We start from the raw sequence: 19,216 nt of genomic DNA, 5'->3' as shown, positions 1-19,216 counted from the left end.
ATCTCCATCCCCATCCCCATCCCCATCTTCCTCATCTGCGTCTGGTGGCATTGGGATGTTCCTGCGCAGGCATATATTGTGCAGCATGGCACATACCAGCGTGATTTTGCCCGTCTTCACTGGGCTGTACAGCAGTGATCCGCCAGATCTGCTCAGACAGCGGAAACGGGCCTTCAGCAGTCCAAATGTCCTCTCAATCATTCCACGTGTGCGGATATGTGCCCTATTGTATGCCTCTTCATGCCTGTTCCTTGGTCTCCGTACAGGTGTCATCAACCATGGCGTGAGTGCATATCCCGCATCACCTACATGGGATGTAGATGGGGGAACATGTCAGTGTTTGTGGCATCATGTCCTCATCTGCTGCTGTGCATTCTTGTATCATCATTCATTCATGCATATGAACCATGCAGTGTCTGGAGGTATGTTTTGGGCATCACGATGTATGTCGCTGACTGCATATGGGCCTACACATTAACTTGCATGTTTGCTGTGCCCTGCGGGTGACATTTGATTGTGTGCATGTCATGGTGCAGTGCTGTCCACACATGGCAGAGTGACTCCACTGTACGGAAGTAGTAAATACATGTTGTCTCATTTAAACGCCTCTCGTGCCTTTTGAGGCAGTGTTTCAATTGAGGGTGGGTGTCTGCAGTGGCACAGGGTTCATGGGACAGTGACGGGATTGGCTGTGGCAGCGTGTGCACGGGCACATTGTGTTGACCTGTCATGTCTTCCTTCATGATGTTTGGCATCCGCTGTGTATTTGGTAGATGGAAGGGGGGTGATGCATGTGCGGTCACAGCGGCACACTCACAATGCTCATTGGCCTGGACACACACACACCACTTCGACAGGGTTGTAGCATCGTCAGCTGTACTCACCCAATAGCCATGTGCTTTGTCCGGCATAGCGTTCCATGTACCGTGGCAACGTGGAATTCCGCAGTACCATTGAGTCATGTGATGAGCCTGGGAAACGTGCGCAGCAGTGTGTAATCAGTAGCGTGGCATCACATACATCTGTACATTCAGTGAGTGATACTGTTTCCTATTGCGGAACACCGCCTCAATTGCACGTGGTACTGTCAGCTCAACGTGGGTGCAGTCAACTGCGCCTATGCAATTTGGCATGCCTGCTATGGCATGGAAGGCCAACTTGGTGGCAATGACCTCGGGGAGGGTGCGGGGTAGGGCTATGTGTTCCGACACATGGCGCAACAGGGCATCCTGTACCTGTACCAGGATTTTTGAGAAACAGGGTTGTGATATGCCGTGCAGCTCACCAACCGTGTGTTGATAGGTGCCAGTGCCAAGGAAATGCAGTACTGAGACAACCTTCAAGAGGGGGGGGTGGCGGTGGCGGTGTAAATTTGGCTGCTGATGTTGTCCTCAATCATGGCGGTGATATGCATGATTGTTGCACGGTCCAGCCGGTATAGTGTGTGGATCTGTCCTGGGGTGAGGTTCCAGGGTGAGGCCCTAATGCGTGGTATTGCTGGCTGGCGGCGGGGTCGGGCTGGCTGGGCAATGGGGTTTGCCATAGCTGCAGGGTTGGCTGGTTGCCACCTGCGCCTCCTCCGCCTACGCCTCCTCCTCTGCGCCATTACTGCCACCATGTGCAGTGCTGCCTGTTGGTTGAGTAGGCCCAGTCCCAGTGCTACTAGACCTGCTGCCTGCATGGTTCTGTGTTGTGTTGGGCTGGGTGTGGCCCTTTTGTAGGCTCCCAGTGGCCTGCTAGGTCCAGCTGGGCTGATTTGGTGCACCTGTGCCCTGATTCAGTTCAGCAGGCAGTGTATAACGCCATGTTCGCGGTGGCGGCGGTTACGGCAACCGTGATCACGGTATTTGCGCCATTTTTTTGCCTGTATTTCCGTGTCTGCGCTAGTTGTGATGCTCACGGTGTTTCGTGTTGACGGTAACGGAGGGGTTTCCGTGCAGACGGACTTAACGGGACCCCCATTTGCGCGATGGCGTTTGAGGGTGGTGCTATTACCGGGGCCGCGGGTCATGATTGGGCGGACATGGAAACGGTGCCGGTATGGTTTTACCGGCAGTGTTAATTCCGGACCGGAGTACTTGTAATGAGGCCCTATGTCTCCTTCAAACAATATTGTTATGAACTGATTAACAGATAAAATTGACATTTCCACAGACGGCCCTTCTGTTAATCAGCTCAACAATATTGCTACACTAACGTTACAGAACCGCCTCATATATCTCCTCATCCTGGACAGCTGTCTGTGAAACATACTCAGTGGCATCACTAGAAAAGGGATCAAGAGGTAAAGAGGTGCAAGGTGAAGGCCGAGGAGGCAAAGCAGGTCTTCCTATGTCTATTTCAGTAATCTCAATTTGCATTAGTTCCTGTATAGCGACATCCTGCATCATCAGTACAACTCCTCTGGCACCACGGAATGGTCGTGGGGCACACAATTGGGCTAGATATTGGCAGCATGCAGGTAAGCAATTAACAAAAAGGCAGCATCCCAGGATTATTAGTATCCCTGTAAGCAGTACCATTCCAATCTTCCAACCCCATAGGCTAAAGAAACCCCAAATGGAATGTAAAATGTCCCATGATCCAGTTTCTACGTGAACCTGGGAGCCAATCCCACTGAGCCTTTTTATGGACTCACGCACAGAGGTGGAAGCATCGGGTACATAGGAACAGCAGCTATACCCTATAATTTTGCACGTTCCGCCGCTCTCAGCCAGGATCATGTCTAGCACCATCCTGGCTGAAGGGCCACTAGCCTAATAGCTTGCATTTCAATAGTTATGTTTTCTAAAGCATCTGCTGTCTCAGAGATTGTGGCCTCCAAGAGTCTAGCTAACCTCCTAATATCACGGGAGTTAATAGCGGGGCCAAACCAGGGAATAAAAGCTTTCATAAAATCACCGGCTTTGTCTGCTGCAGTATCTCCTTGGTTCACCACACCCCTTCTGGAGCGTGGTAGGGGCTTAATGACAGGTTGTGGAACAACTTTGTTGCGTTTAACAGATATGGCAGGTAATACAAATCCTAGATGGCAACGTCCTGACCAGCCCTTGGGAAGCCATGTCTGCGCATTACTACCACAGATAAAGTAAATAGAATCCCCCACATACAAAGGGGCATCCATCGAAGGATGTAGGTTAGGCATGTGGTAGGTCATGTTACAATCTAGGCTATATCCCATATCATAGGCCCTAGAAGTTTCTTTACAGATACTCCCTTGGAGATCTAGGTTTCTTAATTTAAGGAATGCAATCGGGTTTGTGGTGGGGGAGTTCACACTAAATTTATCAGGAGAATATAGTTCATTATCAGGAAAAGGTGAACAATAAGATGAAAAAGGAAAAGTAGCACTGGGCATAGTTACCAGATCACATCGGCCCCTTTTAAGGACATCCTTATCAAAATCAGAGTAAGCGCTTTTGTGATTCAGAACAGTATCACGCTTGGTGCTAAACCCTAAAGACAATTATCTGAGGGCAAGCACTATCTCAATACGTGAGAATACTAAATAAAGCGCATAGCAGGAAGGCAGAAAAGGTAAAGGTATCTGTAGCAGGGGCATTCCTTCCCCCACATAGGCAGGTAGCTGCAGGCAGATCCAGCAATCAGAATCCTTCACAATATCATGAGTGTGATGAAGCAGGGAGATAAAAGCATTCTCTCTTATTTGTTCCTTATGATATAATTCTTCTGGTGAAGGCACAGATATAGGTATGGGTTTAGCAGAATATGGGGTTTTGAGCAATTTGTCTAGGAAAAAAAATTAACTGAATAGGAAAACACTCAGCAGTAGTAGAAATGACAGAACCTTGGGTTTGGAGCGATACCAACGTCTGGATTCAGGAGAAGGTGTGTCATCGATACTGTTTGGCATTATGAGAGAGTTTCTTAAAGGAAATACTCTAACAGGCTGAGGCAAGACAAGGGTTATAGGAGTTTCAGGAGTGTTCATATGCCTCACCCCAAAGACAGTTTGTTAAAGATGCCGGTATTCACCGCCCTGGACAATCCGCAGAGAAGGCAGCAAAGTCAATTCAAGGAAAGAAGCAAGCATCAAGCTGCACAGTTACTTTAGTTTTCGTGGCCTGAGGTTATATCGTGGTCCCTCTGTCACTCCTGTGATGTCTTTGGGAGGCACGATACCTGGGGAAACATTGAACGGAGGTAGTCTTTGGGAATTATCAGTCTCTTGCGGCACAGATTCTTCCCATGGTAACTCTGTAGACGTATTCCCAGCCAGAAATGGAGGAGCCCGCTTCACATGGCTGGGATGTATCCAGTTACGATGTCCTTCGCACTTGACAGCAGTCTGGGTAGCCAGTAGGACCTGAACTGGGCCCTTCCACCGTGGTTGTAGACTGGATGATCGCTGAAAGTTCTTGGTAAAAATCCAGTCGCCAGGCTGTATGGAGTGGCCGGATCCTTCAAGAGGCTTTGGCAAAAAGTTTTTCACCTGTTTATGAATAATAGACAACCTCTTAGTAAGCTCCAAACAGTAATCGCTCAACAAAGGATAAGGGACATTTGACAGTTTTCTTGGACTTGGTATTCCCCACATATTTGCTGGTCGTCCCATGACGACTTCATATGGTGACAAGCCTACTCCTGAATGTGGGACAGTACGTATGGACATTAGGGCCAGGGGCAAAGCATCTACCCACTTGAGGGGGCTACTGGCACAGATTTTTGCCAATTTGCTCTTCAGGGTGGAATTGAAACGTTCACATAAACCAGCTGCGGCCGGATGAAAAATGGAATGGAAATTTTGTCATATTCCCAAAGCCTGACACACTAGGTGCATTGTCCTATTAACACCATTGTCACTCCAAATTGTATGGGGCAGTCCATATCTTGCAAAATACTCTTTTACCAAAGCCTTTGCAGTGCTTAAGGCAGTATTATCCACCATAGGGAATGCTTCTGTCCATTTGCTGAACATACATACTACAACTAGTACATATTTAAATCTCTGACATAGAGGCATTTCTATGAAATCCATTTGAAGGCATTCGAATGGTAGCTCTGGGGGTCTGAAATGACCTCTAGGGACAGGTGTACCTTTTCCTATGTTGTGTGTTAAGCAGGTAATACAATTTCTGCATTTAGCTGCAGCTGTTTTTCGAATGTTTGTGTTATACCATACTTCTAGTAAGGCTACAATTGCATCTGCACATATATGGGAGTGTCCATGTGCCATTGTGACCATCATAGACACATATTTGTCTGGTAACATCCATAATCTCCTATCAGATTGGTATACATAGCAACCATCATCAAGGGTGGCTTTGCTGTTCCATTTCTCAAGTTCCTCTTTGGATGCATCTTCTTGTATTTGTCTGACACATTCAAGTGAATTATCAAATTCAATATTTACTGGTGCATTTACTGATAAGTAGGTTAAAGTGGCAGGTGCTTGGGCAGTCAATTTAGCTGTCCTATCAGCAAATGCATTACCTATTCCCACATCATTTGTCACTTTCTTATGAGCGCTGCATTTAATAATTGCTAGCTTTCTAGGCGCTACTAGTGAATTCAACAATCTTCTGATCAGCATTCCATGCTGGATTTTGGTACCATGAGAAGTAAGAAAACCTCTCTCAGCCCATAATTTTCCAAAATTATGTGCCACACCGAAGGCGTACTGGCTGTCAGTATATATATTCACTCTTAAATCAAGACTGAGCTCACATGCCCGAGTTAATGCATTGATTTCTGCTGCTTGGGCAGAGTGCTGTGGAATTTTGCAACTTTCAACCACAGTTTTCAATGTAGTAATAGCATAGGCAGCTGTGGTGCTACCGCATGACAATTTAAAACATGAGCCATCCATGTATAGGGTTCCATCAGGTTCACTTAAAGGAATATCAGTTAAATCTACCCTTCCCTTTGTCTCCTCCTCTGTTGTTGGGATACAGTCATGCAATACAGTGAGGTCATCAGAAGGGAGGGGCAGCATTGTGGCTGGGTTCAGAGAATTACACCTTTTTATCGCTATGTGTGGTGCAAGTAAAATCAGTTCATATCTAGCCAACCTGGCATTAGTCATATGCTGAGTTTGTGTTTTGTTCATCAGTATATCAATAGTATGAGGCACCAGCACTAGCAGTGGATGTCCTTGCACGATACTTTCAGATTGTTTCACAGGAAGTGCAGCACCTGCAATTGCCCTTAGGCATCTAGGTAAACCCCTAGCGATGGTGTCTAAGGTTGAAGAAAAATAGGCACAAGGCCTGTTTTTATCTCCATGGAGTTGAGTTAATACAGATAACGAACATCCAGATCTTTCATGCACAAACAAGGAAAAACATTTAGCATAATTAGGGTTCCCTAAAGCAGGTGAATCGCATAAAGCCTGTTTTAGCATCTCAAAGCTTGCTTGGTGTTCTGGTAACCATGGCATTGGAGTTGGTGTCTCTTTGGTAGTGAGATTGTGTAAGGGTTTTGCTAAGAGAAAAAAATTGGGAATCCATTGGCGGCAAAACGACGTCATTCCCAAAAATCCTCTCACTTCTTGCTGTGTGGTTGGAGCTACTGTATTGAATACAGCTTGTACTCTCTGCGGATGTAATCTCCTTTCTCCCTTTGATAGGAGATGACCCAAATAAGTAACTTGCTTTTGGCAAAACTGTAACTTACTCTGAGAAGCTTTGTGACCCAATGGTGCTAAGAAATTCAATAATTGGACTGTACAGTTTATGCATTGTTCTTTGGTGTCAGCAGATATAAGCAAGTCATCTACATACTGTAGGAAGGCTGTGCCATCAGGAAGTGGAAAACAATCTAGCTGTGCTTTTAAAGCTTGACTGTAAATACTTGGACTCTCTGTATAACCTTGTGGAGCTCTACAGAATGTATAAGACCTTCCTTCAATAATAAAATAAATAATAATTTGGCATTTATATAGCGCTACGAACCCTCAGGTATCTGAGCGCTGCTTATTATTACCCACGGTGTGTGATGCTCATTTATCGACCTCGGAAGGATGAAACGCTGAGTTTGGCCCTGCCGGGATTCGAACCTGCGTTCGCAGGCTCTGCACTGATGTCAAAGCGAGCGCTCTACTAGCTGTGCCACTTTACCGGCTAAATATTAAATATTAAAATATTAAATAGCAGACACATACTGGCTATCCTCATGGATTGGAATGCTAAAAAATGCGTTCTTAAGGTCAATTACTGTAAAATACTGGGCGGTAGGTACCAATTTATGGGAGAAGGATGTATGGGTCTCCCCGGTGTCAAGTAAGAACTTCACTTTTCCTGGCTTTGCAACTTTAAGTGCTAATTCAACATAGGGTCCTTTGGGGTCCACTTGAATTTCCACTCTCCCTTTTCCCTCTCTTGGGCATCCCTATTCTATCTAATCATCTGAATTTGTGTCATCTTCATAGTAATCTCTTGCTGAATACTGTTGGCCTTGTCTAGGATCGAAATAATTCTGCTGCTCTTGGATAGGTTTTACCTCTTCACTGTTACCTTGTCTCATCTGTCCTCTGGAAAAACAACGTCCCACTGATCTCCCTCTCCCCCTTGGTCTTACAGGGCATTCCCTAATCCAATGGTTACCTGATTTACAATAGTGACATCCTTCATCTATACCACTCCTTCCATTGAATGGGGGTACACTTCCTCCCTGTCTTCCTCTCAACATACCTCTTGCTGTCTGCATATGTCCCCTTCCTCTCGCTGGAAATGCATTAATACTCTAGTCTTTAAACTATTAAGCTTTCTATCTTTCCCAGTCTTTTCTTTATTGTGTCTATCTGCATAATATCTGGCCATGGTCAATATTTGAGCAGCATTCTGGGTTGGCCATGTAGATTCATACGTTTGAATATCATTCTTAAGATAAGAAAGGAGCCCTTCTACAAAGTGGGAGCAAAATCCCTTTTGTCCTTCGGTCGTACTTAAATCCATTCCGCTAAAAGAGCTAAAAGAGCTAAAAGCCTGCTCTTTCCTGGTAAAATAATTTTCAACTGATTCTCCTTCATTCTGTATGCAATGAGTTAACTTATCCCAGTTCATCTGTTTTCGGGGTACTATCTGTTCTATCCTTCTCATTATGTATTCTGGCAAGGCAAGAATAGTCTTGTGTAAAGAACCCTGCCCATCCCTGTATTTGGTCACTTGTTCATCCTCTAAATCAGTCCATTTATTGGGAGGTTCTTCACTATCCCGTTTTCTACATTGTCTCCAAATATCTGGGGGTAATATACATGAGAACAATTGATCAATGTCATTTATTGTGAGAGGTCCACTCTTTAGCACCCGGTTAGTTTGACTATACCATTGCTCTGGATTCTGTCTAATATCTGGAAAATCCTCAGTAAAAGATAATAATTCCATTCAATTCCAAGGCACATGAACCTGATGTGTGGGGTTGCTGCTATCAAAGCCTGGTACTTCTCTCATAGGGTTCTGGTGCGTTACTGATTTTTTAAAGGGAATTATTTCAAGCCACATAAGCAGTGTCACTATAATATCTGAACAGTCCTCTATGGAAATGATCCCTTTTTAGCTATTCACATCCATTTCCCTGTAGTGGTCTGGAAGATCATATGCTTCATCCCTATTAATCAATTTATAGGCTGACCATACTTTGTTGCATAAGTAATTTACAATTTCATTTGCCACTGGCTGTTCAACTTGAGGTGCATTATCCCTAGCTATTTTAATGCCTTCCGTACTTTTGGCTATCCACGCATTTGCAAAACATTTTGCTTCATCCGTCTGGGATGTAGTTATGCTTCTAGTCTGGTATCCAGAGGTACTTGGTGGAGGAGGGGTCTCCCTTGACTCCCCACTCCCTTCCGGGCGAGAGTAAGGAGGCAGAGGAGCTCTCTTAGTGGAGAGAAGGCATTCTAATAAGGGATCAGGCTCTTCATCTGTCTGCATCATAGGTGCAGAAACCCCAGTACATGATTTGGATACACATGCTCCTACCGTGCTTAGAGCACACTCTCTGTTATTCTGTTCCCAACCTTCCTTTAGTTTCTGGAGCTCATAGGCTTTTGCTTTATCCCTCTCTGATTGTGGCTTTTTATCCTTAAGCCGTGCTTCTCTCATAGATTTCTGTCTGGCATAATCCTCCCAGATTTTATACGTTTCCCACTGGAGAGGTCTTATCTTTTTATCTCCTTCTGCCAGTAATGCTTCCCTGAGATATGCAATTCGGGCTAAATCAAAAGAGCCATAAATCGGAAAAGACAGGGCAGGATCACTGCCTTTGGAGGTATATTTGTGCTATTCTCGTAAGAACAAAACTGTGCCTAACCCTTTTTTTTACCATCAATTCCCAACCCGCACTGCCCATCGGCAGTGGTGATACGTGTTGTTCTAGCTTATTCAAGCGCATACTTGCGCAACAATTCACTTTTGTACATGCATTTCCCATGATTACTCAATTACCTGTTATCGGCGCGCCTAGCGTTGTTCGTTAATCTCTGTTACCTTGCGAAACTTCTGTACTTAACTCGTGATCACAAGGATTATAACCCCTAGGGCATACTTAAGTGTAGTATTTCCCCAATGTACAATACTACATGCAAACAAAACAAACAATTAAATAAATAAATAAAACGGAAAGGAAAGAAAATTTAATTACACGACTTTCATTTCTCAAATAGTCATTTGAACAGCTAGAAATATTCTCACCGGATTTCAGATGTCATCTATCTCGCCAGCACACACGCCAGCACACACGCACGTCTGTGTCGGAACCTCTCAGCAAACGCTGTACTGGTCCTCAGACAGCTTTTCAGACGGGGAAACCTTCGGTCACAAACGGATAATCCTCTTGTTGAGCAGTTAGTTGCAGATGTGCTCGTCTGTGGTTTTCCTGTGACTGCTAGAGCACGAGCTCCTTTCTGAGCAGAGGCCTCCACGGCGAATTCGTCAAACCGACAATCCCGCACTGGTCAACCGCTGGAAAAAAAATTCCAAGCTGGATCTGTCTGTCACTGAAGTCTCACCACCAGAGTCACCAAATTGTAAAACGGGGAATTTACAATGGATATATTTGTGGTTCGGCCCCAGTCTGAAATATAAATCGGATAAACACGTTTACATCAGATACATACAGATTCCGACACAGAGGTTTTTCACAATTTATTACAAATAACACTAGTGGGTGAGCAAAGAAAGATTACAATGACGGAGAAAAAACATAAGTCTTTGCATTCCTCAGTTGCTGACAATTTTCAAAACAGAATGATCATGTTTATATAGCTAGATACCAGACATCACTATACGTGCCTAGACATCTTGTGGCAGATCAATCACCCCTCCGTCACTTCTGTGATGATTTCCCAGAATTGGGTCAGAACGGTATATGCAGAGAGTAAAAAGGCAGTAGTTTGTCATAGTACATCACATTTCATGTTACTGAAAGCAAATGCTATTTGTAAAATCAGGAAGCAAAGCGAGGAGCGCAAACGTTTACTGTGTCAAAGGTTAAAAGCAGTAGAAAAAGGGAAGTGTTTCTGCCGGTCTCGTTGTATTAATAAAATGGTTTACTGTAAATTTCTCATTAATGTCAGTGGAATTTTCTCATATCTGGGATGAGCTGATGTACTTTCAACACGCATATCTCGGTGAGAGGTCATGCTGTTTATCTTGAATTCCAGCAAGCGTAAGCAAGTTTTATGCATTGTGCAGTTTTAAGCAGGGACCTCTAACGTGAGGCCTAATGTTTTAGCTTTGTGTGTTAAAGCAAGGAGGCTTAATCCTTTGAATGGTGTTTGTAATTGGCCCCTAGCAGATTATGTTTTGTAGCAGGCTCTCCTTCAAGCCATATTGTTATGAACTTATTAACAGATAAAATCGACATTTACACACAAGGTTGTCCCTTATCCCCTATTCTATTTATGCTAGCACTTGAACCATTCTTGGAATCAATTAGGTTAAACAAGAACATCCTAGGCATCAAAACTCCAGAATTAGCTATTAAACTAATAGCATATGCTGATGACGTTCTTCTCAGCTTGAAAAATCATAGTAGCAGTGCTAGACACCTTCTACTAATGATATCCTTGGTCTCATTGGCCTCAGGTTACAAACATAATGTCGATCAGTCAGAAAATCTCCCTCTTATTGCTTTAGACAAGACTTTACTAATCCTGGTATGAAATGGTGCCCTAATGGTATGAAATGGTGCCCTAATGGTATCAAACACTTGGGAATGCATAACTCGTCATCTATTAAAGACCTAAGTAAGCAGAATTCTATGCAATTCATCTCTAGGGGTAAAGATCTTATTCGTTTATGGTCTCCATTATACTTGGTGCGGACACCTTGAAACCATGAAAATGATAATATCTCCTATTTTCTTGTATACCCTATATATGTGTTTTCTTCATTTTCCTTCCCATGTTCTTTAAAACAGCAAATTCTATTCATTAGCTAAGTTTCATTTGGATCAATATAAACATAATTATTAGTAAATTAAAGAATCCTTTAATTGTGGTGTGAAGTTTCCAAATTTTAGTATCACGCTGCATTGAATCTTTAGCAAATTGAAGTCTGGTTCTTGCCTGAAGACTATATAGATATACTAGACTATATAGATATACCCTCCTGGTGTATTTTGGCAAAGATATTAGCTGCACCTATTCCAATTTAGGATCTCTTTTCCATTAAGAATAACAATTAAATATTTAAGAATATTTGGATTAGAACGTCAGCGGGTTATCTTAGAACCTTTTTGTTTGCCTACATTTTTTTTTTTTTTTTGTGTTTAACTGTATTACAATTTTTACAAATTCTGTCCAGATTTTTCCTGTCTTTATTTGTTGTTTCTCGTTGTGATTGTTGTGTAGTTTTCTGTTTGTTACAAAGTTTGGAGCTTTCTTTTATTGGTTTTTTCCCTCTAGCTTCAATTTTTCCAAAAAGTTCGCTGTTGCCACAGTCAAAGATGTGGAATTGCCACACATTAGCATGTTCCACCAAGTTTCTTCGTTTACCGTTAGGTGCCGAGCTCTGAGTGGATTAAGATAGATAGTTCGCAGCTTTTTTGTTCCTGAACAATGAAGGAGGAGATGGCGTAATGTTTCATTTTCCATCATCTCACAATATCGACAGTTTTTAGTAGTCGACTGTTTTCTTCGAAAAAGAATCTCATTGGTTTTCAGTAAATTCAGCCTTGCTCTCAAAAACGTTGTTCTCAATCGTTTGTCTGGAAACTTTTTTAAGTAGTTTCTGACCTCATCTATTTTTTGGGTGTTCATTATGTGATGTGTGGAAGTTGTGAGATCTTCTGCTTTGTCTAAAGTCTCAATCCAGTCTTCTATTTTAAGTTTTCTCTTTATTTTTCCAGGGATCCTTTCTATATCCCATTCGGAACATCCGATTTTAGCCACCTGTTCCAACAGTCTGCTGTACCAACTTATTAACATCGGGTTTTTTTCGCTCCTCATCTCTTGGAGTATGATCTCCAGAATTTTTGGTCTAGGGTGCCTTATGATTTTACCCAGGAATAATAGGCTGTTTCTCGTCACCACGGATTCCAATGATTGAAGGCTCAGTTCACGTCGGATAATTGCAAAGGGAGTGGAGTTTGGAAGTCGTAGCACTCTACGCCAAAATGTACCTTCAAGTTTAGCCCATAGAGTCTTCGGCAGATGTAGCATAGCTTCTGCTCCATAGGTCAGAGTTGGACAGACCTTTGCTCTGTAGAAGTTTATTAAAGGTAGAATTGAAAATTTCCCAAATTTTCTATCCAACGATATTGCCTGTGCTGCTAAGGTTTGTGTTTTGGCGATGAGATGTTCTTGCATCGTTTTATCGATTTTACTGGACGAGAGTTTCACCCCTAAGTAAGTACAGCTTTTGGCTGTTTCCAGTTTCTCAGAATTTGCGAACCATTGCGATCTTTTTTTTGGTCTTGTTGGTTTTTCTAAGATCAAGATTTTTGTTTTTGATGTATTAAGTTCTAGGTCGTTTTTTTCAAGTAGGCTGTGAGACTTTCTATTTGTCTCTGGAGTCCAATTGCTGTTTGGTCAAGCAGTAGAATGTCATCTGCATAGAGCAGTCTTGTCACCTTTGAATCGCCTATTTGTGGTGGAAATGATCGAGTGTCATTTTCGGAATATGCTATGTCGGCCATGTAGGCCTTGTACAGCGCCGGCGCCAGAGGGCAGCCTTGTTTCACACCTCTGCCCATTTTTATGTTTTCAGACATCCAGCCTGCTTCGTTGAGCCGGATTTTAATCGACATTTCACTGTATAGCGCTTTCACTGGATCAAGAATGGATGGTGGACATTTTTGTTTCTCCAGTTTTCTCCACAGTTTATTCCTATTCACGCGGTCAAAAGCTTGGACCAAATCAATTGAAGCAATGAATATTGATGGATGCCCCTCAAAGACTTTTGATTTTAATATACGGATCAGCATAATGTTTACTGACGTTCCCAAGTTCTTTTCAAATCCTGATTGGAAGGGGTCAGTTGTTTTTGCCTCTTTTTGTCATATCTGAAATTCATCCAACAACAGGGATCCGAAAAGTTTGCCGAGCACGTCTAATAGTGCAATCGGCCTGTAATTTCTCAGATCGTCCCTTGGGCCCTTTTTATAAATTGGGACGATGTTTGCTGTCTTCCACGTATCAGGGATGGTTTTCGAAATCCTTGATCTTCTGAAGATTTCTGATATTAGTGGAGCCCAAATTTCTGCATCCTGTTTCAAATGGGCTTTGGAGATGCCGTCTGGGCCAGGGGCACGGGAGTTGTTCAAATTCTTAATCTTTGTCAAAATATCCTCCTCTGAGCATACTACCCAGGTTGCGTCATCTTGGGTAGTCGCTGTTGCTTCTTCTGGGATAGGATCTTTGTATAGGTCAGTATAATGTTCACTCCATTTTTTTTCTGCAACACTGTTTTTAGTTCTTGTGTCCGTAGGCGAGGTTTTGTGTTTTATGATTGCCCAAAAATCTCGTGAGTTTTTTTTACAGACTGCTCTCAGCATGTTCTCTGCATCCACTTGATATAATTTCCAGCGTGTCGATTGTATCCACGATTTGTACAGTCTTTTAGTTTTGGATGCCAAGTCTACGTTTGTCTGTGTTGGGTTTGTGCGTGCAAGCAGAGTAGCCTTTCTTAGATTTGATTTCTTTAACCACAGTTCCTCATTGTAAATATGTAAATGTGTTTTGTCATCTGCTCGTATGCGTCGTGGGGGTAGATAAGGGATCAAAAGAGGGCTGTAATCCAGATTTTCTTTTGAAGTGTTTGAGGTTTTTTGTCCATTATAAGCTGCCGTGATAGAAATTATGCTTTCTGTTGTAATTTTCAATCAGTGTCCTTGTTGGTTTAGTTCCAGGTTTTTTGGCATTATCACCGGCATCCTTTTTTTTGCTGGCCACATTGCAGTTAGTAAATTGTGGTCACTCGCCGTGGTTTTCACTACCTTGAAACTTCTGGTTGAGAGATATAGCTCTTTTGAGGCAAAGATATAATCAATTGTGCTTCTTCTGCCAGCACTTTCCCATGTTGGAATTCTGGATTTGGCCGATTCTAGGGAATTTAGGTTGTACAGATCCCACGATTCCATCAGTTTTGTCCATGCTACACCTCTCGCTATTGATTGTGCATTGCCCGTGTTATGCGTTGTCCTTTCCATCTCAAATGCAGGGCAGGTGGCATTTAGGTCGCCACATATCAAGGTGTGGTCCATGTCGTACTTCTCAGTTGCATCTGTTAGAATTTTCTCCACGTTATTTATGAAACTCTTGGTCTTTGTCACCGTCGGATTCCAATAGACGTTTAGTAGTAGGATAAGGTCCTGCTTGAGTTTTTTTGCGTAGAGTCTTCTTTATTCCATTCTAACAGTGTTACCTGAATTGTCAGAGATGATATCAGGTTGTGAACTATTCTGAGAGCACCACAGCTTTCTACAGCTGTCAACAGGCCTGAGGTAGGACGTCCTCTTTCTCCTTTTAGTGCCGGAGAGAGTAATACTTCAAAGCCATCCAGGCTCGGCAGAGATAGTAACTAGGTCTCCTGTAAACTTATCAGGTCAAATAGGCCAAGGTTCACATCTCCTGAATAAGTCAGGTGGATGTGGCCTCTTTTGTTCCACGAGCCAATAATGATGTTTTGGTCTGGTTCTTCAGCCGCGTGATGCTCTTTTAACGTCTCTCCATCTAAGTTGTCAGAGGGACGATTTGGTTGCTATTTCCTCACATATCTTGTCAACGCCGAAGGGATCCATGCCCATTTATTAAGGTTCTTTTCTGTCTTTTTCGTCTGCATCTGCGTTGCGACATTTCCATAGGTGGTGCGTTTTTCTTGTTCTCTGGTGATCTGTGTAAGAAGCGGACCTTTAGGCTTTCTTGGAGATGGTCTTTGTAATTTCTTGTCATTTTTCATCCAGCAATCTTGGGAAAGAGAGTTTTCTATGGTCCTTGCTCTTTCCTTGTCATTTTTCTTCTTTGAACCACTTTGATCTAATGTTTCTCGTGATTTACGACAATCCTCTGATTCTCTTCGCTCATCTTTTTCCAATGTTAGATTGAATTTTCTCTTTGTTCTAGATCGTCTTTCAGTTATAGGTGTTATCTGTGAGGTTTTTCTTGTTTCTTTTTCATTTGTCTCATATCTGCGTTTTACTCTTGCATTGTGCAGATCGTCTCTTCTATGCCCTCTTTCTTCTGCTGTAGTTTCTCTTAAGGTATACCCTCTTTTGACTAGGTCTCCTGCCACAGATAACAGGAGTTTTTTCACTGTATAAGATGTAATATGCAGGAAGATGCTGTCTGTCCGGGCTTTGTGTGCGAACTCCACTATGTTTAAATCCACACTTTTAATTTGATCTCCTATGTGCACTTTTTGTAGTAGCCTCATAGTTGCTTTACTATTTAGTAAGATCTTTTCCCCATTTTTGTCACTTTTTTCTAATTTCAAGGTACGTGATGAGTTACTTTTGTGAGTGAAAATTGTTGATGTCCGAGTGGTGTTTAAATGTATGGAGTAGTCCAATGGTCTTCTGTTTATTCTGTTTTTTCTTTCTGAGTGTCTGTCACTTGAGCTAGTTTTTTCTCTTCTTTCGAATCGGTTTTCTGGTGTTTCTGCACTTTTTCTATGTGACGATGTTTCTGTTTTATTTTGTCTTGCATTTTGATTGTGTTGAGAGTATTGTTTATGATGGGTTCCACTATTCAGTGTGTTATCAGCCCTTTCGTCCTCATGTTTTTCCTTTTTAGTCTGTGTAGGGCGATCCTTATCACTTTCGTATTTGGTTTTGTTTATCTTTGTGTTAGCCAATCGGAACAACATTTTCCTTTCTGGAGTTTTCCGACTTCTTCTATATCTTAGTTCGTCTGTTTTATATTTCTCTTTTCCAGATGCCTTTGATTGTGTCGGCTTATTTGTAACTCTTGGATCTGTTCTTGGGGAAGTATCTTCCTTCAAAGGACACCTTTCTTTTCTTTCCACTTGGGCGGGGTATTTCCGACTCTGAGTTTTCGATCGAATATGTACTTAGGTCTGCCAAATCAAGCGAACTCTCCTCCACATGTTTATGTGTTGATTTCGTGTTTGTTTCTTTTAGTTCACTTTCTGCAATTTTAGTTTTTTGGTCAGTCCCAGCTATCCACTTGGACATGCATAAGTTTACATTTTTTTCTATGCATTGTTTATCCTCTGCAGTTGGTTCTTTTGCACTTAGTTTTACTTTTTGGCATGAGCTATTTTTTGTGGTCTTCTTTCTTTGAGATTGATGGTCAATCTCATTTGGGTCCCTCATCGACTGATTTTCTTTGTATTCTTCTTTTAAGTCTTTTTCTATTTTCTTTAGGTTCGTTTCTTTTTTCTCTTTGGTTTTTGTCGGTCTCCAGTTTATTTTTGCTGTGGTTACTGTTTGTTCATCTTCGTACCCATTTTTCTTATTTTCAATCTGGTCGGTTTGAGAACTAGAGGATACTGCTTTTTTTTAAAACTGGAACACCTCCATTTTGTCCGTCATGGTGCCTTGCACCTTTGAGGATGCCTTCCATGCCTCTAAGGCTGTTATGTATCCTTCCAAGTGTGTTAGCTTCATATTGCAAGCTGCTAATAATGAAGTATGGTCTTTTAATGTCTCATTTATTGTTTCGTATAATTTCCCGAAAGGTGCCAGTGCGATGGTCACAGCTGACATAACAGGTAAAATGTCCACCTTATTGACGGGTGAGTTTTTTTCTTCTTTCAAAGGGGTTTCACTTTCCAATTTCGCTTTGTGTGGCGTGGGAAACAGGAATCGTATGGCATCTGTCGAGACATCTAGCTTTTTGTGTAGCGGCGGGTGGTTCCAGCCCGGGGTATTCTCTCTGTGTTTTAGCATTTTTTTGTAATTCAATATTGCCTCTGGCAGTTTTATTTCTTCTTGGTTCCACAGCTGGGTTGGTTTTGGCTTCGTAGAGCTGTCTGCTTTTATTTCCTCTTTTTCGATTTTATTTTCATTGAGTACAATCTCGATGTTATTTTCCCCTGAATTAGCTGGTTGTGTAAGCACCGGATTTTCATTTTCGTTATTTGTTATCTTTATTTTTCCTCTGTCCTTGTTGTTTTCTTCCCATCTGGTGGGAGTTTGGTTTTCCCCTTTTGTTTAATATCTTCATCCTTTTCTGATACAACCCTGTTGCCAATATTGAATTTTTCTTATCTTCCTCAAAAACCTGCGGTCTGTTCTCTTTAGTTCCACTATCTGTACCAATTTTAATTGTTTCTGGCTTTTGACGTGGGGGCAGTTGGCTTGGATGCCAACGTATATGCGATTTTAAAACTCCCCCCTCTGATGACTTTTCTAACTTTGGTGAGAATATTTTGTTTCTTTGAGGGGATGGTGGGATTCCTGCCAGAATGTCTAAATCGGAAAGTTCAAAACGATTTACTATAGGAGGCTTCCCTAATTTTTCAAAGAATCTTCCGATCGGGTTGTTATATGGGAGTGTTGATTTTCCCGTTTTTTTCATTTGTAGTTTTGGTGGTAGTCTGTTGTTCGGAGTCGATGAATTAGTTGGATTGTATTTATTGGCTCCTTGTCTTTTTGTTTGTTGATCTATTAGAAATTCCTTTTCTTTATTGTCAGGAAATGTTTGTACTTCATTTTCTTTCCTGTTGTCCTCAAATAGGTGTTTTATTTCTGTTTTGTGAGGCTCCTCTTCTTGAGTTTCTGAATGCGAGTAGGTATGTGTTTTAGCCCAGTTGTGTTCCCTCAGAATATTTAATTCTTCCATATCTCCCATTTCTTGTTCCTCCAAGTATGATAGAGTGATGTTTTGACAGCTAGTGTCTCTACACTCTGATTGATTCCATTCCGGGCTGGGTAAGTCAGATCGCACTGTCACTGGATGGACCTCACTTTTGCATATTTGTATATCATTTAGAACGAGCCTCTTGTTTATCTTTGTCGCTTTATTGTCTGTGAGCTCTCTTGAGTCCTTTATAATCTTTTGTGTATGGCCCATTGCGTTGAGTTTGTTCGTTTCTTTACACTCCTTCAGTGCACCACCAGAGGGCGTCTCCTCAGCCCGCACGGTGTCGGGCCCGCGAGCTCCGTTCCCCAAGAGCTCCGCGCTCAGCCCTGAAACCACCCGTGCAGGCTCCACGCCCATGTCCGTGTCCTTGTGCTCTTTCGTTGCAGCCTCGTCGGATGTCTCCTCCTCCTGCACGGTGGCGGGCCCGCGGGCTCCGCTCCCCAAGAGCTCCGCGCTCAGCCCTAGAACCACATGTGCCGGATCCGCCTCATTTCCTCTCGCCTCCTCTCCCTTCTCATCGCGATCTCTCGCTCGACCACCGCTGGCCCCCTTGACTGAGCCCAGCCCATCAAGAACGGGCGACGGCAGAGCCAACCTCGGTCTCTCTAGGAATCCTTCGCCTCCTTCGGTGCCGGCCTCACCCCGTGGAGACCGAGACGGCGGACACCCCCTCCGGAGCCCACACCCCTCCAAGATCAGCGGCCGCTCACATGAGATGCATCCCAGCTCAGGATCAACTTCTTCTCTCCAAGGTGAGTCATATTGGTGAGGGGACCTGAGGGGGGTATAGGAGGAGAGGCTGTGCTGTTACCTGAATTTGCGGTCTCTGTTGCTTTGTTTGTTGATTTTTTTCGATTTTCACTCAAAGCTGATTCTTTTGTTTTTTGTACGCCGCTCCTTAACACGCGGCCCATTTCTTCGTATTCATTTGGCCGAGGCTTATTAGCCCCAATGATATCCTCCATGATGCCACAGTCACCAATACTT

At 42.9% G+C, this 19,216-nt stretch overlaps 2 protein-coding genes and 1 long non-coding RNA gene across 3 annotated transcripts in view; 1 reads left to right on the top strand and 2 right to left on the bottom strand.

The window, feature by feature from the left end:
- The window catches only part of LOC138566132 (zinc finger protein 850-like), a 459,100-nt gene that overhangs the window by 117,209 nt on the left and 322,675 nt on the right, over positions 1-19,216 (bottom strand). The gene's annotated exons all lie outside the window — the stretch shown is intronic.
- Positions 1-19,216, top strand: part of LOC138566136 (zinc finger protein 850-like) — a 317,241-nt gene that overhangs the window by 255,378 nt on the left and 42,647 nt on the right. The gene's annotated exons all lie outside the window — the stretch shown is intronic.
- LOC138566142 (uncharacterized) overlaps positions 194-19,216 on the bottom strand; it is a 34,909-nt gene continuing 15,886 nt past the window's right edge. The window contains exons 2-3 of the long non-coding RNA XR_011301850.1: positions 9,654-10,035; positions 194-4,453 (exon numbers count right to left, since the gene is read on the bottom strand). This is a non-coding gene — a long non-coding RNA (uncharacterized lncRNA). The remainder of the gene's footprint in view (positions 4,454-9,653; positions 10,036-19,216) is intronic.

This window comes from Ambystoma mexicanum, chromosome 2p (assembly GCF_040938575.1).
Source record: "Ambystoma mexicanum isolate Mex_15411 chromosome 2p, UKY_AmexF1_1, whole genome shotgun sequence".
Classification (NCBI taxonomy): domain Eukaryota; kingdom Metazoa; phylum Chordata; class Amphibia; order Caudata; family Ambystomatidae; genus Ambystoma; species Ambystoma mexicanum.
Note: the sequence above shows the minus strand (reverse complement) of the source record. Positions and strands in the feature narration are given on the sequence as shown.